Source organism: Panulirus ornatus, chromosome 44 (genome assembly GCF_036320965.1).
Source record: "Panulirus ornatus isolate Po-2019 chromosome 44, ASM3632096v1, whole genome shotgun sequence".
NCBI classification, from domain to species: Eukaryota; Metazoa; Arthropoda; class Malacostraca; order Decapoda; family Palinuridae; genus Panulirus; species Panulirus ornatus.
Window position 1 is genome coordinate 6,760,212 of NC_092267.1, and position 27,643 is coordinate 6,787,854.

At 39.6% G+C, this 27,643-nt stretch overlaps 1 protein-coding gene across 1 annotated transcript in view; it reads right to left on the bottom strand.

Annotated features, from left to right (window-relative positions):
* Positions 1-27,643, bottom strand: part of LOC139762695 (uncharacterized) — a 124,210-nt gene that overhangs the window by 2,584 nt on the left and 93,983 nt on the right. The window contains exons 18-19 of the mRNA XM_071687662.1: positions 18,207-18,328; positions 977-1,013 (exon numbers count right to left, since the gene is read on the bottom strand). The gene's annotated coding sequence lies outside the window, so the exon portion shown is untranslated. The remainder of the gene's footprint in view (positions 1-976; positions 1,014-18,206; positions 18,329-27,643) is intronic.

A 27,643-nucleotide genomic window follows, 5' to 3' on the forward strand; every position in this document is an offset into this window, starting at 1 on the left:
CATGGAGAGAATGAGTGAGGAAAGATTGACGAAGAGGATATATGTGTCAGAGGTGGAGGGAACAAGGAGAAGTGGGAGACCAAATTGGAGGTGGAAAGATGGAGTGAAAAAGATTTTGAGTGATCAGGGCCTGAACATGCAGGAGGGTGAAAGGTGTACAAGGAATAGAGTGAATTGAAACGATGTGGTATACCGGGGTCGACGTGCTGTCAATGGATTGAACCAGTGCATGTGAAGTGTCTGGGGTAAACCATGGAAAGTTGTGTGGGGCCTGGATGTGGAAAGGGAGCTGTGGTTTCGGTGCATTATACATGACAGCTAGAGACTGAGCGTGAACGAGTGTGGCCTTTGTTGTTTTTCCTAGCGCTACCTCGCACACATGCGGGGGGGAGGGTGTTGTTATTTCATGTGTGGCAGGGTGGTGACAGGAATGAATAAGGGCAGACAGTATGAATTATGTACATGTGTATATATGTCTGTGTGTGTACATATATGTGCGTGTGTGGACGTGTATGTATATACTTGTGTATGTGAGTGGGTTGGGCCATTCTTTCGTCTGTTCCCTTGCGCTACCCCGCTAATGCGGGAGACAGCGACAAAGTATAATAAAATAAATAAAATGTATTTGAAATGAAAATACAGTTTTTCATGAAATTATCAATATTAATGTTAATTACTTAACAAATTAGCCTAGAATTTCATTTTTTGTCACAGATTTGCATTCAGCACATTAGCACCTATGATGAGATTTAAAGAAATTTAAATTTTTCAAAAATATGAGGAAAAATGCAAAGTAATAGCCTAAGCTTTTGCTCAATTGTGCAAGTGCCTCAGATTTTCATGACAATCTCAATATATATGTTAATCCTTAAGCTGAACACATATTTGAAGAAAAAAAATTGTGAATGTCAGTTACAACTTAGGTAATTATATTGACATTAATGTGCTATTACTTGACTAATTAAGCTAAACTTACGTTTTTGGTCGCAGATTCACATTCAGCACATTAGCACCTATAGTAAGATGCAAAAAAGAAATCAAATTAAAATAATAAAAGAAAAATGTGAGCATTTTGCAAGTTCTTCAGATTTTCTTGAAAATCTCATTATAGATATTAATCCTCTTGGTGAATATGTATTTGATGTAGAAAAAAAAGGGGGGTATTTCATGAAATTGTGAATGCTAATGACAGGAGGTAACATTTTAATATTCATAGGCTAATTACTTGACCATTGACCTAAATTACATTTTTGGTCACAGATTTACATTCAAGATACTTAATAGCACCAGCACCTATGGTGAGATTTTAAAGAAAACCAAATTTTTTTTTTAAAAATCAAGAAAAATGCCAAGCTTTTTCCAAGTTCTTCAGATTTTCATGAAAAGCCTCAATATAGACGTTAATCATTATGGTGAATAGGTATTTGTAGTCAAAACACAGTATTTCATGAAAATGTCTGTCACATTAATGACACTTGGGTTAATTACTTGAGTAATTACCGTAGAATTATGTTTTTGGTCACAGATTCGTATTCAGCACACTTAATAGCACCTATGGTGAGATTTTAAAGAAAATCTAATTCTTCAAAATAAAATCAAGGAAAGTGCTGTGTTGCAAGTTCTTCAGATTTACATGAAAGTCTCATTATAGGTGTTAATCATTATGGTGGTTACGTATTTGAAATCAAAACATGGTATTTCATGAAACTGTCAATATTAATGAAACATTTACATGCTAATTACTTGACTAATGAGCATAGAATTATGTTTTTCTTCACAGATTTGCATTCAGCACAATAGCACTTATAATGAGATTTTAAAGAAAATATAATTTTTTAAAAAAAAGAAAATGCAAGGTAATACCTTAGCATTTTGTTCAATTTTGCAAGTTCTTCAGATATTCAAGAAAATCTCAATATAGATGTTAATCATTATGGTGAATAGGTATTTGAAGTCAAAGTCCAGAATTTCATGAAATTGTCAACATTAATGACATGGGTTAATTATATTAATATTCATATGCTAATTACTTGACTAATTAGCCTAGAATTACATTTTTGGTCACTGATTCGCATTCAGCATACTTAATAGCACCTATCATGAGATTTTATAGAAAACTGAAGTTTGAAAAAAGTCAAGAAAAATCCAATAGCCTAGAATTTTTTCTTAATTTTGCAATTTCTTCAGGTTTTCATGAAAATCTAAATATAGATGTTAATCATTATGGCAAATATGTATTTGGAGTGAAAATACAGTATTTCATGAAATCATCAATGTTCATGTCACTTGGGTTGATTATATTGACACCCATGTTATTACTTGACTAATTAGCCTAGAATTACAATTTTGTCACAGATTTGCAATCAGCACAATAACACCTATGATGAGATTTAAAGAAAATTAAATTTTTCAAAAATACCAAGAAAAATACAAGGGAAAATAGTGTAAACTTTTGATCAATTTTGCAAGTGGTTCAGATTTTCATTTCTTTAAATTTTTCAAAAATACCAAGAAAAATACAAGGGAAAATAGTGTAAACTTTTGATCAATTTTGCAAGTGGTTCAGATTTTCATGACAATCTCAATATATATATTAAATCTTATACTGAACACATATATGAAATAAAAAAAATTGTGAATGTTAATGACAACTGAGTTAATCATATTGACATTAATATGCTAATTACTTGACTACTTAAACTTAACTTACGTTTTTGGTCATAGATTCGCATTCAGCACATTTAATAGCACCTATAGTGAGATTCAAAAGAAATTAAATAAAAAAAGAAAAGATAAATGTAAGCATTTTGGAAGTTCAGATTTTCTTGAAAATCTCAATATAGTTATTAATCTTCATGGTGAAAATGTATTTGATGGAAAAAAAAATGGTATTTTATGAAACTGTGAACACTAATGACATAAAGCAATTATATTAACATTCATTGACTAATTACTTGACTATTGACCTAAAATTACATTTTTGGTCACAGATTTGCAGTCAAGATAATAGCACCTATGGTGAGATTTTAAAGAAAATTCAAATTTTCAAAGAAAATCAAGAAAAATGCATTTTTCCTTAATTTTGCAAGTGGTTGAGATTTTCATGAAAATTTCAATATAAATGTTAATCATTATGGTAACAGGTATTTATATACATATATTAGATAAATATATATATATATATTATTTTTTTTTATTATACTTTGTCGCTGTCTCCCGCGTTTGCGAGGTAGCGCAAGGAAACAGACAAAAGAAATGGCCCCCCCCCATACACATGTATATACATACGTCCACACACGCAAATATACATACCTACACAGCTTTCCATGGTTTACCCCAGACGCTTCACATGCCTTGATTCAATCCACTGACAGCACGTTAACCCCAGTATACCACATCGCTCCAATTCACTCTATTCCTTGCCCTCCCTTCACCCTCCTGCATGTTCAGGCCCCGATCACACAAAATCTTTTTCACTCCATCTTTCCACCTCCAATTTGGTCTCCCTCTTCTCCTCGTTCCCTCCACCTCCGACACATATATCCTCTTGGTCAATCTTTCCTCACTCATTCTCTCCATGTGCCCGAACCACTTCAAAACACCCTCTTCTGCTCTCTCAACCACGCTCTTTTTATTTCCACACATCTCTCTTACCCTTACGTTAATCACTCGATCAAACCACCTCACACCACACATTGTCCTCAAACATCTCATTTCCAGCACATCCATCCTCCTGCGCACAACTCTATCCATAGCCCACGCCTCGCAACCATACAACATTGTTGGAACCACTATTCCTTCAAACATACCCATTTTTGCTTTCCGAGATAATGTTCTCGACTTCCACACATTCTTCAAGGCCCCCAGAATTTTCGCCCCCTCCCCCACCCTATGATCCACTTCCGCTTCCATGGTTCCATCCGCTGCCAGATCCACTCCCAGATATCTAAAACACTTCACTTCCTCCAGTTTTTCTCCATTCAAACTCACCTCCCAATATATATATATTTCTTTCTTTCTTTCAAACTATTCGCCATTTCCCGCGTTAGCGAGGTAGCGTTAAGAACAGAGAACTGGGCCTTTGAGGGAATATCCTCACCTGGCCCCCTTCTCTGTTCCTTCTTTTGGGGAAAAAAAAAAAAATAAAAAAAAAAATTAAAAAAAATAGAGGGGAGGATTTCCAGTCCCCCGCTCCCTCCCCTTTTAGTCGCCTTCTACGACACGCAGGGAATACGTGGGAAGTATTCTTTCTCCCCTATCCCCAGGGAGGATATATATATATATATATATATATATATATATATATATATATATATATATATATATATATATATATATATATATATATATATATTTTTTTCAAACTATTCGCCATTTCCCGCGTTAGCGAGGTAGCGTTAAGAACAGAGGACTGGGCCTTTGAGGGAATACCCTCACCTGGCCCAATTCTCTGTTCCTTCTTTTGGAAAATTAAAAAAAAACCGAGAGGGGAGGATTTCCAGCCCCCCGCTCCCTCCCCTTTTAGTCGCCTTCTACGACACGCAGGGAATACGTGGGAAGTATTCTTAATCCCTTATCCCCAGGGATAATATATATATATATATATATATATATATATATATATATATATATATATATATATATATATATATATATTAAGGAACGACGAAAGAAATGGCCCAACCCACCCCAATACACATGTATATACATACGTCCACACACGCAAACATACATACCTACACAGCTTTCCATGGTTTACCCCAGACACTTCACATGCCCTGATTCAATCCACTGACAGCACGTCAACCCCGGTATACCACATCAATCCAATTCACTCTATTCCTTGCCCTCCTTTCACCCTCCTGCATGTTCAGGCCCCGATCACACAAAATCTTTTTCACTCCATCTTTCCACCTCCAATTTGGTCTCCCACTTCTCCTCGTTCCCTCCACCTCTGACACATATATCCTCTTGGTCAATCTTTCCTCACTCATTCTCTCCATGTGCCCAAACCATTTCAAAACGCCCTCTTCTGCTCTCTCAACCATGCTCTTTTTATTTCCACACATCTCTCTTACCCTTACGTTACTTACTCAATCAAACCACCTCACACCACACATTGTCCTCAAACATCTCATTTCCAGCACATCCATCCTCCTGCGCACAACTCTATCCATAGCCCACACCTCGCAACCATACAACATTGTTGGAACCACTATTCCTTCAAACATACCCATTTTTGCTTTCCGAGATAATGTTCTCGACTTCCACACATTCTTCAAGGCTCCCAGGATTTTCACCCCCTCCCCCACCTTATGATTCACTTCCGCTTCCATGGCTCCATCCGCTGCCAGATCCACTCCCAGATATCTAAAACACTTTACTTCCTCCAGATTTTCTTCATTCAAACTTACCTCCCAATTGACTTGACCCTCAACCCTACTGTACCTAATAACCTTGCTCTTATTCACATTTACTCTTAACTTTCTTCTTTCACACACTTTACCAAACTCCGTCACCAGCTTCTGCAGTTTCTCAGATGAATCAGCCACCAGCGCTGTATCATCAGCGAACAACAACTGACTCACTTCCCAAGCTCTCTCATCCACAACAGACTTCATTTTTGCCCCTCTTTCCAAAACTCTTGCATTCACCTCCCTAACAACCCATCCATAAACAAATTCAACAACCATGGAGACATCACACACCCCTGCCGCAAACCTACATTTACTGAGAACCAATCACTTTCCTCTCTTCCTACACGTACACATGCCTTACATCCTCGACAAAAACTTTTCACTGCTTCTAACAACTTGCCTCCCACACCATATATTCTTAATACCTTCCACAGAGCATCTCTATCAACTCTATCATATGCCTTCTCCAGATCCATAAATGCTACATACAAATCCATTTGCTTTTCTAAGTATTTCTCACATACATTCTTCAAAGCAAACACCTGATCCACACATCCTCTACCACTTCTGAAACCACACTGCTCTTCCCCAATCTGATGCTCTGTACATGCCTTCACCCTCTCAATCAATACCCTCCCATATAATTTACCAGGAATACTCAACAAACTTATACCTCTGTAATTTGAGCACTCACTCTTATCCCCTTTGCCTTTGTACAATGGCACTATGCACGCATTCCGCCAATCCTCAGGCACCTCACCATGAGTCATACATACATTAAATAACCTTACCAACCAGTCAATAATACAGTCACCCCCTTTTTTAATAAATTCCACTGCAATACCATCCAAACCTGCTGCCTTGCCGGCTTTCATCTTCTGCAAAGCTTTTACTACCTCTTCTCTGTTTACCACATCATTTTCCTTAACCCTCTCACTTTGCATACCACCTCGACCAAAACACCCTATATCTGCCACTCTATCATCAAACACATTCAACAAACCTTCAAAATACTCACTCCATCTCCTTCTCACATCACCATATATATATATATATATATATATATATATATATATATATATATATATATATATATATATATGTGAATATATATATATATATATATATATATATATATATATATATATATATATATATATATATATATATATATATGTGAATGCACGAGTTTTGGAAAGAGGGGCAAGTATGAAGTCTGTTGTGGATGAGAGAGCTTGGGAAGTGAGTCAGTTGTTGTTTGCTGATGATACAGCACTGGTGGCTGATTCATCTGAGAAACTGCAGAAGCTGGTTACTGAGTTTGGTAAAGTGTGTGAAAGAAGAAAGTTAAGAGTAAATGTGAATAAGAGCAAGGTTATTAGGTACAGTAGGGTTGAGGGTCAAGTCAATTGGGAGGTAAGTTTGAATGGAGAAAAACTGGAGGAAGTAGTGTTTTAGATATCTGGGAGTGGATCTGGCAGCGGATGGAACCATTGAAGCGGAAGTGAATCATAGGGTGGGGGAGGGGGCGAAAATCCTGGGAGCCTTGAAGAATGTGTGGAAGTCGAGAACATTATCTCAGAAAGCAAAAAGGCTATGTTTGAAGGAATATTGGTTCCAACAATGCTGTATGGTTGCAAGGCGTGGGCTATGGATAGACTTGTGCGCAGGAGGGTGGATGTGCTGGAAATGAGATGTTTGAGGACAATATATGGTGTGAGGTGGTTTGATCGAGTAAGTAATGTAAGGGTAAGAGAGATGTGTGGAAATAAAAAGAGCGTGGTTGAGAGAGCAGATGAGGGTGTTTTGAAATGGTTTGGGCACATGGAGAGAATGAGCGAGGAAAGACTGACCAAGAGGATATATGTGTCGGAGGTGGAGGGAATGAGGAGAAGTGGGAGACCAAATTGGAGGTGGAAAGATGGAGTGAAAAAGATTTTGAGTGATCGGGGCCTGAACATGCAGGAGGGTGAAAGGCGGGCAAGGAATAGAGTGAATTGGATCGATGTGGTATACCGGGGTTGACGTGCTGTCAATGGATTGAATCAGGGCATGTAATGCGTCTGGGGTAAACCATGGAACGTTCTGTGGGGCCTGGATGTGGAAAGGGAGCTGTGGTTCGGGCATTATTGCATGACAGCTAGAGACTGAGTGTAAACGAATGGGGCCTTTGTTGTCTTTTCCTAGCGCTACCTCACACACATGAGGGGGGAAGGGGATGTTATTCCATGTGTGGCGAGGTGGCGATGGGAATGAATGAAGGCAGACAGTGTGAATTGTGTGCATGTGTATATATGTATGTGTCTGTGTGTGTATATATATGTGTACATTGAGATGTATGGGTATGTATATTTGCATGTGTGGACGTGTGTGTGTGCATGTGTGTGGGGGTGGGTTGGGCCATTTCTTTCGTCTGTTTCCTTGCGGGAGACAGCGACAAAGCAAAATAAATAAATAAATAATATATATATATATATATATATATATATATATATATATATATATATATATATATATATATATATTATTCTGCTTTGTCGGTGTCTCCCGCGTTGGCGAGGTAGCGCAAGGAAACAGACGAAATAATGGCCCAACCCACCCACATACACATGTATATACATACACGTCCACACACGCAAATATACATACCTATAAATCGCAACATATACATATATATACACACACAGACATATACATATATACACATGTACATAATTCATACTGTCTGCCTTTATTCATCCCCATCACCACCCTGCCACACATGAAATAACATGGGGAGAAAGAATACTTCCCACGCATTCCCTGCCTGTCGTAGAAGGTGACTAAAAGGGGAAGGAGTGGGGAGCTGGAAATCCTCCCTTCCTGTTGTTTAATTTTCCAGAAGGAACAGAAAAAAGGACCAAGTGAAGATATTCCCTCTAAGGCTCAGTCCTCTTTTCTTAATGCTATCTTGCTGATGTGGGAAACGGTGAATATGTATGAAAAAACCTATATATCAATATATCAACATATATATCAATATATATATATATATATATATATATATATATATATATATATATACAAATATATCAACATATACATATATACATAATACTTAATCGCCGTCTCCCACGTTCATGAGGTAGTGATTTTGAGCGATCGGTGGTTGAACATACAGGAGGGTAAAAGGTGTCCTCAGAATAGAGTGAATTGGAATGATGTGGTATACCGAGGTCAACGTGCTGTCAATGAATTGAACCACGGCATGTGAAGCATCTGGGGTAAAGCATGGAAAGGTCTGTGGAGCCTGGACTTAGAAAGGGGCTTTCGTCTGTTTCCTTGCATACCTCGCTAATGCGGGAGACAGCGACAAAGTATACTAAAAAATATAACTAATATGTATACATATATATTTTATTATACTTAATCGCCGTCTCCCTTGTCAGCGTGGTAGCACAAGGAAACAGACGAGGAATCGCCCAACCCATCCACATACCTACATATACATACATTGGCATACACAGACATATATATGTGTACAAATTCATACTTGCTGCCTTCATCCAGTCCCATCACCACCCTGCCATACAGGAAACAACACCCCCCTCCCCCAGCGAGGTAGTGCCAGGAAAAGACAAAAAGGCCTTATTCATTCGCATTCAGTCTCTAGCTGTCATGTATAATGCACCAAAACCACAGCTCCCTTTCCACATCCAGGCCCTACAAAACTTTCCATGGTTTACCCCAGACGCTTTACATGCCCTGGTTCAATCCATTGACAGCACTCTGTTCATTGCACACCTTTCACCCTCCTGCATGTTCAGGCCCCGATCGCTCAAAATCTTTTTCACTCCATCTTTTCACCTCCAATTTGGTCTCTCACTTCTCCTCATTCCCTCCACCTCTGACACATATATCCTCTTGGTCAATCTTTCCTCACTCATTCTCTCCATGTGACCAAACCATTTCAAAACACCCTCTTCTGCTCTCTCAACCACACTCTTTTTATTACCACACATCTCTCTTACCCTTTCATTACTTACTTGATCAAACCACCTCACACCACATATTGTCCTCAAACATCTCATTTCCAACACATCCACCCTCCTCTGCACAACTCTATCTATAGCCCAAGCCTTGCAACCATATAACAATGTTGGAACCACTATTCCTTCAAATATACCCATTTTTGCTTTCCGAGATAATGTTCTCGCCTTCCACGCATTTTTCAATGCTCCCAGAACTTTCGCCCCCTCCCCAACCCTGTGACTCACTTCCACTTCCAAGGTTCCATCCTCTGCCAAATCCACTCCCTGATATCTAAAACACTTCACTTGCTCCAGTTTTTCTCCATTCAAACTTACCTCCCAATTAACTTGTCCCTCAACCCTACTATAACTAATAACCTTGCTCTTTCTCACATTTACTCTCAACTTTCTTCTTTCACACACTTTACCAAAGTCACTCACCACCTTCTGCAGTTTTTCACCTGAATCAACCACCAGTGCTGTATCATCAGCGAACAAGAACTGACTCACTTTCCAAGCCTTCTCATCCACAACAGAATGCATACTTACCCCTCTCTCCAAAACTCTTGCATTCACCTCCCTAACAACCCCATCCATAAACAAATGAAACGAATGGAGACATCACGCACCCCTTCCGCAAACCGACATTCACTGAGTACCAATCACTTTCCTCTCTTCCTACTCGTACTCATGCCTTACATCCTCGATAAAAACTTAAAACTACTTCTAACAACTTGCCTCCCACACCATATATTCTATATACCTTCCACAGATCATCTCTATGCCGATCCATAAGTGCTACATACAAATCCACTTGTTTTTCTAAGTATTTCTCACATACATTCTTCAAAGCAATCACCTGATCCACACATCCTCTACCACTTCTGAAACCACACTACTCTTCCCCAATCTGATGCTCTGTACATGCCTTCACCCTCTAAATCAATACCCTCCCATATAATTTACCGGGAATACTCAACAAACTTATACCTCTGTAATTTGAGCACTCACAATTATCCCCTTTGCCTTTGTACAATGGCACTATATATGCATTCCGCCAATCCTCAGGCACCTCACCATGAGTCATACATGCATTAAATTGCCTTACCAACCAGTCAACAACACAGTCACCCACTTTTTAAATAAATTTCACTGCAATACCATCCAAACCCGCTGCCTTGCTGGTTTTCATCTTCTGCAAAGCTTTCCGTACCTCTCCTCTGTTTACCAAATCATTCTCCCAAACCCTCTCACTTCGCAAACCACCTCGACCAAAACACCCTATATCTGCCACTCTATCATCTAACGCATTCAATAAACCTTCAAAATACTCACTCCCTCTCTTTCTCACATCACCACTACTTGTTATCACCTCCCCATTAGCCCACTTCACCGATGTTCGCATTAGTGCTCTTGTCTTACACACTTTACTTGCCTCCTTCCAAAACATCTTTTAAGCTCCCTAAAATCTAATGATACTCTCTCACCCCAACTCTCATTTGCCCTCTTTTTCACCTCTTGCACCTTTCTCTTAACCTCCTGCCTCATTCTTTTATACATTGCCCAGTCATTTGCACTATTTCCCTGCAAGACTCGTCCAAATGCCTCTCTCTTCTCTTTCACTAATAATCTTACTTCTTCATCCCACCACTCACTACACTTTCTAATCAGCCCATCTTCCACGCTTCTCATGCCACAAGCATCTTTTGCACAAGCCATCACTGCTTCCCTAAATACATCCCATTCCTCCCCCACTCCCCTTATGTCCTTTGCTCTCACCTATTTCCATTCTGCACTCAGTCTCTCCTGGTACTTCCTCACACAAGTCTCCTTCTCAAGCTAACTTACTCTCACCACTCTCTTCACCCCAACATTCTCTCTTCTTTTCTGAAAGCCTGTACAAATCTTCACCTTCACCTCCCCAAGATATTGATCAGACATCCCTCCAGTTGCACCTCTCAGCACATTAACATCCAAAAGTCTTTCTTTCACAGGCCTATCAATTAACACGTAATCCAATAACGCTCTCTGACCATCTCTCCTACTTACATACATATACTTATGTATATCTCCCTTTTTAAACCAGGCATTCCCAATCACCAGTCCTTTTTCAGCACACAAATCTACAGGCTCTTCACCATTTCCATTTACAACACTGAACACCCCATGTACACCAATTATTCCCTCAACTGCCACATCACTAAAATTTGCATTCAAATCACCCATCACTATAACCTGGTCTAGTGCATCAAAACTACTAACACACTCACTCAGCTACTCCCAAAACACTTTCCTCTCATGCCCAGGTGCATATGCACCAATTATCGCCCATCTCTCTCCATCCACTTTCAGTTTTACCCATATCAATCTAGAGTTTAATTTCTTACAATCTATTACATACTCACATTATTATCATTATTATATTTAGTCCCTGTCTCCTGCGTTAGCAAGGTAGCGTAAGGAAATTGACGAAAGAATGGCCCAAGCCACCCGCATACAAATGTGTATACATAAACGTCCACACATGCACATATACATACCTATACATTTCAACGTATACATACATATACATACACAGACATAGACATATTTACTTGAGTACATATTCATACTTGCTGCCTTCATCCATTCTCATTGCCACTGCACAACATATGAAATGGCACCCCCCTCCCCCACACATGCATGAGGTAGTGCTAGGAAAAGACAACAAAGGCCACATACGTTCACACTCAGTCTCTGTCATGTGTAATGCACTGAAACCACAGCTCTCTTTCCACATCCAGGCTCCACAAACCTTTCCATGGTTTACCCAAGACACTTCACATGCCCTGGTTCAATCCATTGACAGCATGTCGACCCCAGCATACCATGTCGTTTCAATTCACTCTATTCCTTGCACGCCTTTCGCCCTCCTGTACGTTCACGTCCTGATCGCTCAAAATCTTTCTCACTCCATCCTTCCACCTCCAATTTGGTCTCCTGCTTCTCTTATACATATATACTGCGGGGTGGCGATGGGAATGAATAAAGGCAGACAGTATGAATTATGTACATGTGTATATATGTATATGTCAAGATGCATAGGTATGTATATTTGCATGTGTGGACGTTTAGGTATATACAGTTGTATGTGGGTGGGTTGGGCCATTCTTACGCTGTCTCTCGCTAACGCGGGAGACAGCGACAAAAAAATAAATGAATAGATAAATAAATAGGGGATAGGGAAGAAGGAATACTTCCCACGTATACCCTACGTGTCGTAGAAGGTGACTAAAAGGGAAGGGAGCAGGGGTGGGAAATCCTTCCTTTTCGTTTTTCGTTTTCCAAAAGAAGGAACAGAGAAGGGGGCCAAGTGAGGATGTTCCCTCAAAGGCTCAGTCCTCTGTTCTTAACGCTACCTCGCTAACATGTGAAGTGGCGAATAGTATGAAAAAAAAAATATATATATATATTTTTATTTATTTATTATACTTTGTCGCTGTCTCCCGCGTTTGCGAGGTATCGCAAGGAAACAAACGAAAGAAATGGCCCAACCACCCCCATACACATGTATATACATACGTCCACACACGCAAATATACATACCTACACAGCTTTCCATGGTTTACCCCAGACGTTTCACATGCCTTGATTCAATCCACTGACAGCACGTCAAGCCCGGTATACCACATCGCTCCAATTCACTCTATTCCTTGCCCTCCTTTCACCCTCCTGCATGTTCAGGCCCCGATCACACAAAATCTTTTTCACTCCATCTTTCCACCTCCAATTTGGTCTCCCTCTTCTCCTCGTTCCCTCCACCTCCGACACATATATCCTCTTGGTCAATCTTTCCTCACTCATTCTCTCCATGTGCCCAAACCACTTCAAAACACCCTCTTCTGCTCTCTCAACCACGCTCTTTTTATTTCCACACATCTCTCTTACCCTTACGTTACTCACTCGATCAAACCACCTCACACCACACATTGTCCTCAAACATCTCATTTCCAGCACATCCATCCTCCTGCGCACAACTCTATCCATAGCCCACGCCTCGCAACCATACAACATTGTTGGAACCACTATTCCTTCAAACATACCCATTTTTGCTTTCCGAGATAATGTTCTCGACTTCCACACATTCTTCAAGGCCCCCAGAATTTTCGCCCCCTCCCCCACCCTATGATCCACTTCCGCTTCCATGGTTCCATCCGCTGCCAGATCCACTCCCAGATATCTAAAACACTTCACTTCCTCCAGTTTTTCTCCATTCAAACTCACCTCCCAATTGACTTGACCCTCAACCCTACTGTACCTAATAACCTTGCTCTTATTCACATTTACTCTTAACTTTCTTCTTCCACACACTTTACCAAACTCAGTCACCAGCTTCTGCAGTTTCTCACATGAATCAGCCACCAGCGCTGTATCATCAGCGAACAACAACTGACTCACTTCCCAAGCTCTCTCATCCCCAACAGACTTCATACTTGCCCCTCTTTCCAAAACTCTTGCATTTACCTCCCTAACAACCCCATCCATAAACAAATTAAACAACCATGGAGACATCACACACCCCTGCCGCAAACCTACATTCACTGAGAACCAATCACTTTCCTCTCTTCCTACACGTACACATGCCTTACATCCTCGATAAAAACTTTTCACTGCTTCTAACAACTTTCCTCCCACACCATATATTCTTAATACCTTCCACAGAGCATCTCTATCAACTCTATCATATGCCTTCTCCAGATCCATAAATGCTACATACAAATCCATTTGCTTTTCTAAGTATTTCTCACATACATTCTTCAAAGCAAACACCTGATCCACACATCCTCTACCACTTCTGAAACCACACTGCTCTTCCCCAATCTGATGCTCTGTACATGCCTTCACCCTCTCAATCAATACCCTCCCATATAATTTACCAGGAATACTCAACAAACTTATACCTCTGTAATTTGAGCACTCACTCTTATCCCCTTTGCCTTTGTACAATGGCACTATGCACGCATTCCGCCAATCCTCAGGCACCTCACCATGAGTCATACATACATTAAATAACCTTACCAACCAGTCAACAATACAGTCACCCCCTTTTTTAATAAATTCCACTGCAATACCATCCAAACCTGCTGCCTTGCCGGCTTTCATCTTCCGCAAAGCTTTCACTACCTCTTCTCTGTTTACCAAATCATTTTCCCTAACCCTCTCACTTTGCACACCACCTCGACCAAAGCACCCTATATCTGCCACTCTATCATCAAACACATTCAACAAACCTTCAAAATACTCACTCCATCTCCTTCTCACATCACCACTACTTGTTATCACCTCCCCATTTGCGCCCTTCACTGAAGTTCCCATTTGCTCCCTTGTCTTACGCACTTTATTTACCTCCTTCCAGAACATCTTTTTATTCTCCCTAAAATTTAATGATACTCTCTCACCCCAACTCTCATTTGCCCTTTTTTTCACCTCTTGCACCTTTCTCTTGACCTCCTGTCTCTTTCTTTTATACATCTCCCACTCAATTGCATTTTTTCCCTGCAAAAATCGTCCAAATGCCTCTCTCTTCTCTTTCACTAATACTCTTACTTCTTCATCCCACCACTCACTACCCTTTCTAATCAACCCACCTCCCACTCTTCTCATGCCACAAGCATCTTTTGCGCAATCCATCACTGATTCCCTAAATACATCCCATTCCTCCCCCACTCCCCTTGCTTCCATTGTTCTCACCTTTTTCCATTCTGTACTCAGTCTCTCCTGGTACTTCCTCACACAGGTCTCCTTCTCAAGCTCACTTACTCTCACCACCCTCTTCACCCTCTTCTTCATAGGTAGTATGTTTGAGGAAAGGAACCTGGATGTTTTGGCTCTGAGTGAAACGAAGCTCAAGGGTAAAGGGGAAGAGTGGTTTGGGAATGTCTGGGGAGTAAAGTCAGGGGTTAGTGAGAGGACAAGAGCAAGGGAAGGAGTAGCAATACTCCTGAAACAGGAGTTGTGGGAGTATGTGATAGAGTGTAAGAAAGTAAATTCTCGATTAATATGGGTAAAACTGAAAGTTGATGGAGAGAGGTGGGTGATTATTGGTGCATATGCACCTGGGCATGAGAAGAAAGATCAAGAGAGGCAAGTGTTTTGGGAGCAGCTGAATGAGTGTGTTAGTGGTTTTGATGCACGAGACCGGGTTATAGTGATGGGTGATTTGAATGCAAAGGTGAGTAATGTGGCAGTTGAGGGAATAATTGGTATACATGGGGTGTTCAGTGTTGTAAATGGAAATGGTGAAGAGCTTGTAGATTTATGTGCTGAAAAAGGACTGATGATTGGGAATACCTGGTTTAAAAAGCGAGATATACATAAGTATACTTATGTAAGTAGGAGAGATGGCCAGAGAGCGTTATTGGTTTACGTGTTAATTGACAGGCGTGCGAAAGAGAGACTTTTGGATGTTAATGTGCTGAGAGGTGCAACTGGAGGGATGTCTGATCATTATCTTGTGGAGGCTAAGGTGAAGATCTGTATGGGTTTTCAGAAAAGATAAATATATATATATAAAGAAATAGTGAAAAGGGGTAGGGCAATTACAATTTTCAGGTTTCTAAATCATTCTGTTAATGTCATTACTGAGGAGGTCTTGTATTAAACAGGAACTGAACAACTAAGAAGTCAACAATCAATAGTCAGGAAAGGTATGAAAATTCTGTTCTGCAATGATATATGGTGAAGTAGTAAAAGAAACTGACAAGAAACAATGAGCGCAAAACCAACTAACAAATGGGGCCTCACAGGTGTAAAATACATTAACACAAAGAGGTAATCTTTACACATACATCCAGAGGTAACATGAACCTTAATATAAATACATTATCCCCTAAGTCCAAAACAAGCTTTAAAGTAGAAAACAGTTATGTTTGTCCTACATATCAACTTTAATTTGTGCAATATAGAAAAGGATGTAAACACATTTTGAAATTTACTACGTGCTTCTAAATAATCATGTAAAGGGCCTGTCACATACTGGTTTTCCTTTTATGAAATTACAATTTCTATAGGGCTACTCAGCAGTTAAGCATTTTTAATATTATTTTTTCTAATCCCATTTTATCATTAAAAATATTCTTCATATTAAAACCTTTCCACAGCAAGTACAGACTCAAAACTGTTGTATGTGAAAATGCCATTTGAATAAGTGCCTTGGCCACAACTAAATTTGTGGTGCTTCTCAAAACAAAGTATATTCTAACTCATTCACACAAACTTTGCCTTGTTTTATGAATCCTATCTTTTCAAAACCTTGGTTTTATATTTTGGAAGAAATATGATATTTGTGGCTAAGAAATGCTAATCATATTTTGTATATTCTGAAAGAACATCTACCAAGTTTCTTCTTATCTCAAAAATAACTTCTTTATACACTCTTCACCATATGTATCCATAGCTTTGGTGCCTTATATGTACTACATTTATAACTATATGAAGTCTTTCTTTTTCACACAAGTAAAATACCTCAGTTAGTGTAAAAGGGTAGTGTTTGACAAAGATATTCATTTTCTGCACTGAAACATACAAACATGGGAACTGCTCCTCTCATGGTCCAGGAAGTATTAATTGAACATTACATATACAGTACTTATGACCAAAAAGACTTTTTAAAGATGCCCACCCTCTTAACACATGGCATTCCGCAAGACTGAGCCACTTGGAAATCTATATCTCAGAGCCAGCACTGGTCCACAAGTGCTACACCTACCACTGCAATACTTGAACCAATCAGTGGACTTATTTGGGGTCCAATAGTTAATCATCTAAGAATGGGATGAGGGCGGAATTTTTTCATAAGAATGGGATAAGAGGGCAGTAACTGCACTTCTCAACTCACAAACTGTCAATGCAGAGATATATCACCAACAAAGCAATTACTCTGCATTACACTAACTAGCATTGTATACACATCATCAAGTAGAATTTTTGTTGGAGAAATGTTTATTCCAAGAAAATGAAATGCCTCGACAATTTACAATGAAAATCACATCCCTCCATTTTCCTACTAAAACCCTTTATCTCAGTGACAATAACAAGCTACTTCTAAACCATAAAATGGCAAAAGAAAAAAATGAAGAGATGAAATAAATCCAGAGATCAGTGCAGGTCTCCAACAAACCTAAATTAGCTAGTACTACAATGGTGTTTCTTAAAACAAAATATATTCAAGCATTCATCCATCCATACTGGCTGAATGAGGTTACCTCTGCTAATTGTTTATAACACTGTTCCAAATAAAAAAGACTGTCAATTTGACAAACTGTTATTCACCGTTAAAGAATTCAAATTTCTTATATCTTCTCCATTCCAAGTTCAATAAAATCAATGGGACAAAAGATAAATATTACTGGTTGCCAAGATAGTTATATACAACCTTTACCAAAGAGACAAGAAAGATAACTATTAATTTATGATTGTTAACTGCTCAAGAATAACTGGGAAAACACACAGCAGACCCCCTCCATTGAATATATGTCAGCATACTTGCATACTTAAGGATATTCATAATGCTGTTGACACTAAGATATCAGAAAAAGACCTTAAAAGCCAGAAATGCTGATTTTTCAGTTTTTGACTATGACAAATGTACGATTAAAGAAAATCAAATATTTCATTATTATTCACGATCACAAAATGAACTTTGCTGAAAAATTACATGTACAATCTCAAGTAGATAAAAACTAATTGATTATATTTTGCAAGTTTTGAAATGTTTTAGAAAAACTGTTACAAGTTGTACCTCTCTAATCCGGCACTCTGTGGTCCAGGAACTCCCATGGCCTGTGGATCTGCCACCAGGGTGGTGCTGTTAGCAGTGCTATGGCATTGTTAGCAGCGCTTAGGCTCCAAAATCTGTTTACACTGCAGCTGAATTAATTAACAGTCCTGTTCATTTCTTATATTCAGTTTTTCTGCTGAAAATGAAAGCTAGAAAAGTTTAAAGTCTCAGAAAACTTTGAAAGGTACCAGAAGTACAGAAACAGACAGAGCACTTATAAAGTGGTTTAACTTCCCATGTAATGAAGGTGTAACCATTTCTGGAGAGATACTTATTGAGCAGGAAAAAGTTTTTCATAGAGAACTAAAGCTAGACTATGACTGTGGATATTCACAAGGATGGTTACATAAATTCAAATGGAGACGTGGAATTTCAGTATAGTGTGTGTGGTGAAAAGCATAGTTACAACCAACAGCAATATGTACAGGGCGAGAGAGTATGTACGAGCTGGCTGCCTGGCTGGGACTGACACAGTGCGAGCTGGCTTCCTTGACGATAACAATAAAACAACAATAGTAACTAGCGTAGACCAAAGCCAACTACTAACCTATGGTTGTCTGTTACATTAACTACGTGTCATAAAGCTGTGACAAAGTTTGTGGATGAATCTGCACAGTTAGTGGCAGCAGAAGACAGCCCGAGAACAAGTGTATAATGCTGATGAATCTGCCCTGTATTGGCACTGTATGCCACAAAAAACTCATGCCCAAGATATTGCAGTCTCCATCTTGGGGCAATTCTGATGTAATCTGATATAACAATGAAAAACTTGTTTGGAAGCATTAATGGTTGTAATATTTCCTGTTTTAAGTTTTGTTCTACCTTTGATAACACAGCAATATGTATATGGAATTAGCTGGCAAGGATAGGGGTCAGGTATGTATTTGCATAGGAGTTCCCTAAGGGGTCAATTTCTGTTTTCTGGCATTTTCTGAGGTCCGGCAATGGCCAGGTCCCAACGTTGCCAGATTAAAGAGGTTCAATCTATGTAACCCAGTAAATGAAACACACTATCATTATACCAGCAAAACCTCAATCTGAAAATGAAAGAAAACCCACAACAGTACAACAACTCTCCACGATTAAGACAGCTCTCGAGTCTGGAAGACATTTATTGAGGCATGAGAGGATAAACTAACAGCATTGCTTATGCTCCCATCCAAGCATTTTCACACAAGTTGTTATATATTCTATCAAATCAATTCATTGACCCTAAGCATCAGCAACCAAAAATCATAAATTAGTGAGACATACAAAACTGCCAATAGATTGCAACTGTCAACTTCAGGGCTTCTCTGCCCCACAAACTTCACACCACAATTGTCCATGAAAAGAGAACCATAGGGTGGGTGAGATGTTAAGCATCTTAAGGTTGACAATATTTTCAAAGACACAAGCTTCATCCCACATACATTCTACTTATAGAATGAATGCCCTTCACAAATGTCTTTCTGGGGTATGATCAGATTAGTCATGGATGTCCATCCAGACAGCTTCATGATAAAATATGGGAGACTTTCCATTCAGGAGTATGGAAAAGATTATATTCAATGCACAGAAAGTGAAATGCAGATGTAGATTTATTGCCATGAGGTACCTCAGTCCATAACAATGCATAAGACATCAATATTCCACGATAAACAACTGTAGTCAAACAAGGTAAGTCCTCTGTTCAAGTGAAGCGCTTGAGTTGCGGTATGAAAAGATAAATATTCATGAGGCTTTGACAAAGTAAATACGCAATTTGCAAATAAGTGCTAGTACAATAAGGCTTGGAAAACATTTCAGGCTCAGCCATGAGATGTATCTCACATTTGCTGCTGAGTAAAGAGAGCAAAAAATTTCTGCACAGCTGGTATCTACTAATCCTTTCTGGACCATGAGGCTTTCATTGCCTACAATCACATTCTTTGTAGAAAACATCAGTAAGAAAACATATCTTACCTCTTTAAACATTTTCAGATGTATAATTCTTTAGTCAACCTAGCAAAGTGGCTTTAAAAGTTAAACATTAATATCTATAATTGGTTTGTTGAACATAAACAATAGGCTTCTTTGAGATCTGCAGATCTAAGTTTTCAAGTATAGCTGTTTGTGCTATACATCTAACTGACAGGAGATGCCACAATAAGGAATATCTCAGTTTTACCGACTCCATGAACCACTACAATAATTACCCCTTTCCTTATTGTCATACCGTAATAAGAAACACCTAAATTCAAAAACAACATGCATAGATCAAGAGAAGTCTACGAGTTACATAATCCATGTCGATTATATTATTTACAGTATATACTTTTCAGTCAACATAAATACAAACAATTATTGAAAAAATTACAACAAACTTTCATAAGTATGGCCCAAATATAGGAATTATGGAAGTGCTGTCAATTCTGATTCTCAATACTGACTGTACACTCGTATTGGAGGCATTTTCCTATCACATGTAAATTCCAGAGTAATAAAAGAGCTATTCCTTTGTTCAGTATGCCCAATGACTGTACTGGAATAGGCAACTATAGCTAACCTTACTGGTATACAGCATACCACTTTTCATTAACATCAGTTGTTTCAGAGTTTAGCTACAGAAGCCTAATTTTTACTTATAAATGCTTTACAATGAGAACCACTAGAACAGCACTGTAGATTTAAGCCATATCAAAGACAGGGGGCTATATTTAGGTAACACAAGTATGTCAGACAAGACATTCATGATAAAATACTTAACAATGCACTCAAGACCTATACATAGGCTGATGCCAAGTTATTGTTTTTATCCTCTCACTATACAGACTAGTGGTTCATAAAATGGGTGCTTACACAGAAATCTGCACTACATTTTGAGCTTATTTGTTGACAGAATAACATGTGTTTTCCTTGGCTATCATGTGCTGCCTGAATATAGCCTAAAATGGAATGATGCATGAGGTCACTTAGCCAGTATGCAAAAATACTTCATCTAGCCTACAGTAGTAAAAAAGTAAAACTCTGTTCATTGCATATCTGTACACTACTTATAGATGACACTGAGGCCCTGTGGTTTTCAAACAAGCAGCTGGAGGCTATATAATACAGTTGATGGTGTACACCTTGGACAAGGAACTTTCATGAACAAATACAATGGAATAAGGTGTGTGCTACATGTTCTTAAAAGTGGAAGTGCTCCAGAAGCTCACCACATGGGTCTAGCAAAATATTCCCACACATACAGCATGGGGGAACCAGGTTAACATGGCTGGTCAACAAATACTGTTACTAACCTATTAAACCACCTTTTAACATAGTAACATTGTTTCTAAGGAAAAAGTTGGATATGTATGTATACAATGCACATATGGCACAACTTGCACTCTCAAATATGTATGCAGGCATACATAAATGCAAAGATGTGCATACATAAGTGTGCAAGCAGATGAAATCATGCATGCACAAATGTGTACATGTGCACACACACACACACACACACATTTTTAATATCAGAGTGGAGTATGATGAGTGAAATAAGTGATGAAATTATGAATATTTAGAAACTTCAGACATCTGATGATAAAGTAAGTTCAAGAAATGCAGCCCCATGAGTGAAGAATTCCCAGCCATACCACAGACAGGTAATAACACCTAAGTTGCCTCAAATAGAATGGATATGTTAGATGCAATATTTGCTGTTGGCCATTTTCTGAGTAAAACAATAATATGTGCATAGAAAATGGGTACATATGATATATTTTATATTTTCCCTAGAAGTTAAATCACCACCTACAATACTCTTCTATATATAGAAAAATACCTGTATGATACTTTACAAGACTGGGATGACACACTCACTGAAGTTCCATGTTTAACATTTGACAAGAGAAATTTATATGTGGAGGGAAGTAAACACCATTTTATAATAACCAGAGACATGCAAACATATATACTTTTGACAAAAGTCTACATGTAAACAAAAGTTTAATTCATCCCACTTTTTCCTATGACTTTATAAAAAGCCTAAAATTCCAACATGAATCCCAAATGATTATTCAATTCACTTAAAGAGTAACTTCCCTTTTAGAAGCACTACCTATAAAAATGGTCACTTTACAATAAATTCATTTTCTAAGTTAATGACACTTCTCTTCTTGCAACTTCTTACATTACTCACTCAAAGTGCCATAAAGAGTATGATTCATTTATACCGTGCATTCATCTATCTGTCTATATATATATATAGTATATACAGTCTTCTCTTCTTAACGCTACCTTGCTAATGCGGGAAATGGTGAATAGTATGAAAAAATATATATATATTTATTATTTTTTTATATTATACTTTGTCGCTGTCTCCCGCGTTAGCGAGGTTGCGCAAGGAAACAGACAAAACAATGGCCCAACCCACCCACATACACATGTATATACATACACGTCCACACACGCACATATACATACCTATACATTTCAACGTATACATATATATACATACACAGACATATACACACAAAGCATCAGATTGGGGAAGAGCAGTGTGGTTTCAGAAGTTGTAGAGGATGTGTGGATCAGGTGTTTGCTTTGAAGAATGTATGTGGGAAATACTTAGAAAAACAAATGGATTTGTATGTATCATTCATGGATCTGGAGAAGGCATATGATAGAGATGATAGAGATGCTCTGTGGAAGGTTTTAAGAATATATGGTGTGGGAGGCAAGTTGTTAGAAGCAGTGAAAAATTTTTATCGAGGATATAAGGCATGTGTACGTGTAGGAAGAGAGGAAAGTTGTTAGAAGCAGTGAAAAGTTTTTATCGAGGATGTAAGGCATGTGTACGTGTAGGAAGAGAGGAAAGTGATTGGTTCTCAGTGAATGTAGGTTTGCGGCAGGGGTGTGTGATGTCTCCATGGTTGTTTAATTTGTTTATGGATGGGGTTGTTAGGGAGGTGAATGAAAGAGGGGCAAGTATGCAGTCTGTTGTGGATGAGAGAGCTTGGCAAGTGAGTCAGTTGTTGTTCGCTGATGAGACAGCGCTGGTGGCCGATTCATGTAAGAAACTGTAGAAGCTGGTGACTGAGTTTGGTAAATTGTGTGAAAGAAGAAAGTTACGAGTAAATGTGAATAAGAACAAGGTTATTAGCTACAGTACGGTTGAGGGTCAAGTCAATTGGGAGGTAAGTTTGAATGGAGAAAAGCTGGAGGAAGTGAAGTGTTTTAGATATCTGGGAGTGGATCTGGCAGCGGATGGAACCATGGAAGCGGAAGTGAATCATAGGGTGGGGGAGGGGGCGAAAATTCTGGGAGCCCTGAAGAATGTTTGGAAGTCGAGAACATTATCTCGGAAAGCAAAAATGGGTATGTTTGAAGGAATAGTGGTTGCAACAATGTTGTATGGTTGCGAGGCGTGGGCTATGGATAGAGTTGTGCGCAGGAGGGTGGATGTGCTGGAAATGAGATGTTTGAGGACAATATGTGGTGTGAGGTGGTTTGATCGAGTAAGTAATGTAAGGGTGAGAGAGATGAGTGGAAATAAAAAGTGTGGTTGAGAGAGCAGAAGAGGGTGTTTTGAAATGGTTTGGTCACATGGAGAGAATGAGAGAGGAAAGATTGACCAAGAGGATATATGTGTCAGAGGTGGAGGGAACGAGAAGTGGGAGACCAAATTGGAGGTGGAAAGATGGAGTGAAAAAGATTTTGAGTGATCGGGGCCTGAACATGCAGGAGGGTGAAAGGCGTGCAAGGAATAGAGTGAATTGGAATGTTGTGGTATACCAGGGTCGATGTGCTGTCAATGGATTGAACCAGGGCATGTGAAGCGTCTGGGGTAAACCATGCAAAGTGTGTGGGGCCTGTATGTGGAAAGGGAGCTGTGGTTTCGGTGCATTATTACATGACAGCTAGAGACTGAGTGTGAACGAATGGGGCCTTTGGTGTTTTTTCTAGCGCTATCTCACAGACATGAGGGGGGAGGGGGTTGTTATTCCATGTGTGGTAAGGTGGCGATGGGAACAAATAGAGGCAGACAGTATGAATTATGTACATGTATATATATGTGTATGTCTGTGTGTGTATATATATGTGTACATTGAGATGTATAGGTATGTATATTGTGCGTGTGTGGACATGTATGTATATACATGTGTATGTGGGCGGCTTGGGCCATTCTTTCATCTGTTTCCTTGCGCTACCTCGCTAACGCGGGAGACAGCGACAAAGCAAAATAAATAAATAAAGCAAATAAATAAAAACATATATATATATATATATTATCCCTGGGGATAGGGGATTAAGAATACTTCCCACGTATTCCCTGCGTGTCGTAGAAGGCGACTAAAAGGGGAGGGAGCGGGGGGCTGGAAATCCTCCCCTCTTTTTTTTTTTTTTTTTTTTTTCCCAAAAGAAGGAACATAGGGGGCCAGGTCCTCTGTTCTTAACGCTACCTCGCCAACGCGGGAAATGGCAAATAGTTTAAAAGAAAGAAAGACATATATATATATATATATATATATATATATATATATATATATATATATATATATATATTTTTTTTTATACCTCGTCGCTGTCTCCCGCGGTTGCGAGGTAGCGCAAGGAAACAGACGAAAGAAATGGCCCAACCCCCCCCCATACACATGTACATACACACGTCCACACACGCAAATATACATACCTACACAGCTTTCCATGGTTTACCCCGGACGCTTCACATGCCTTGATTCAATCCACTGACAGCACGTCAACCCCTGTATACCACATCGCTCCAATTCACTCTATTCCTTGCCCTCCTTTCACCCTCCTGCATGTTCAGGCCCCGATCACACAAAATCCTTTTCACTCCATCTTTCCACCTCCAATTTGGTCTCCCTCTTCTCCTCGTTCCCTCCACCTCCGACACATATATCCTCTTGGTCAATCTTTCCTCACTCATTCTCTCCATGTGCCCAAACCATTTCAAAACACTCTCTTCTGCTCTCTCAACCACGCTCTTTTTATTTCCACACATCTCTCTTACCCTTACGTTACTTACTCGATCAAACCACCTCACACCACACATTGTCCTCAAACATCTCATTTCCAGCACATCCATCCTCCTGCGCACAACTCTATCCATAGCCCACGCCTCGCAACCATACAACATTGTTGGAACCACTATTCCTTCAAACATACCCATTTTTGCTTTCCGAGATAATGTTCTCGACTTCCACACATTTTTCAAGGCTCCCAAAATTTTCGCCCCCTCCCCCACCCTATGATCCACTTCCGCTTCCATGGTTCCATCCTCTGTCAGATCCACTCCCAGATATATAAAACACTTTACTTCCTCCAGTTTTTCTCCATTCAAACTTACCTCCCAATTGACTTGACCCTCAACCCTACTGTAGCTAATAACCATGCTCTTATTCACATTTACTCTTAACTTTCTCCTTTCACACACTTCACCAAACCCAGTCACCAGCTTCTGCAGTTTCTCACATGAATCAGCCACCAGCGCTGTATCATCAGCGAAACACAACTGACTCACTTCCCAAGCTCTCTCATCCACAACAGACTGCATACTTGCCCCTCTTTCCAAAACTCTTGCATTCACCTCCCTTACAACCCCATCCATAAACAAATTAAACAACCATGGAGACATCATACACCCCTGCCGCAAACCTACATTCACTGAGAACCAATCACTTTCCTCTCTTCTTACACGTAGACATGCCTTACATCCTCGATAAAATCTTTACACTGCTTCTAATAACTTGCCTCCCACACCACATATTCTTAATACCTTCAACAGAGCATCTCTATCAACTCTATCATATATATATATATATATATATATATATATATATATATATATATATATATATATTTTTATTTCTTTTTTTTATTATACTTTGTCGCTGTCTCCCGCGTTTGCGAGGTAGCGCAAGGAAACATATGAAAGAAATGGCCCAACCCCCCCCATACACATGTACATACATACGTCCACACACGCAAATATACATACCTACACAGCTTTCCATGGTTTACCCCAGACGCTTCACATGCCTTGATTCAATCCACTGACAGCACGTCAACCCCGGTATACCACATCGCTCCAATTCACTCTATTCCTTGCCCTCCTTTCACCCTCCTGCATGTTCAGGCCCCGATCACACAAAATCTTTTTCACTCCATCTTTCCACCTCCAATTTGGTCTCCCTCTTCTCCTCTTTCCCTCCACCTCCGACACATATATCCTCTTGGTCAATCTTTCCTCACTCATTCTCTCCATGTGCCCAAACCACTTCAAAACACCCTCTTCTGCTCTCTCAACCACGCTCTTTTTATTTCCACACATCTCTCTTACCCTTACGTTACTCACTCGATCAAACCACCTCACACCACACATTGTCCTCAAACATCTCATTTCCAGCACATCCATCCTCCTGCGCACAACTCTATCCATAGCCCACGCCTCGCAACCATACAACATTGTTGGAACCACTATTCCTTCAAACATACCCATTTTTGCTTTCCGAGATAATGTTCTCAACTTCCACACATTCTTCAAGGCCCCCAGAATTTTCGCCCCCTCCCCCACCCTATGATCCACTTCCGCTTCCATGGTTCCATCCGCTGCCAGATCCACTCCCAGATATCTAAAACACTTCACTTCCTCCAGTTTTTCTCCATACAAACTCACCTCCCAATTGACTTGACCCTCAACCCTACTGTACCTAATAACCTTGCTCTTATTCACATTTACTCTTAACTTTCTTCTTCCACACACTTTACCAAACTCAGTCACCAGCTTCTGCAGTTTCTCACTTGAATCAGCCACCAGCGCTGTATCATCAGCGAACAACAACTGACTCACTTCCCAAGCTCTCTCATCCCCAACAGACGTCACACTTGCCCCTCTTTCCAAAACTCTTGCATTTACCTCCCTAACAACCCCATCCATAAACAAATTAAACAACCATGGAGACATCACACACCCCTGCCGCAAACCTACATTCACTGAGAACCAATCACTTTCCTCTCTTCCTACACGCACACATGCCTCACATCCTCGATAAAAACTTTTCACCGCCCCTAACAACTTTCCTCCCACACCATATATTCTTAATACCTTCCACAGAGCATCTCTATCAACTCTATCATATGCCTTCTCCAGATCCATAAATGCTACATACAAATCCATTTGCTTTTCTAAGTATTTCTCACATACATTCTTCAAAGCAAACACCTGATCCACACATCCTCTACCACTTCTGAAACCACACTGCTCTTCCCCAATCTGATGCTCTGTACATGCCTTCACCCTCTCAATCAATACCCTCCCATATAATTTACCAGGAATACTCAACAAACTTATACCTCTGTAATTTGAGCACTCACTCTTATCCCCTTTGCCTTTGTACAATGGCACTATGCACGCATTCCGCCAATCCTCA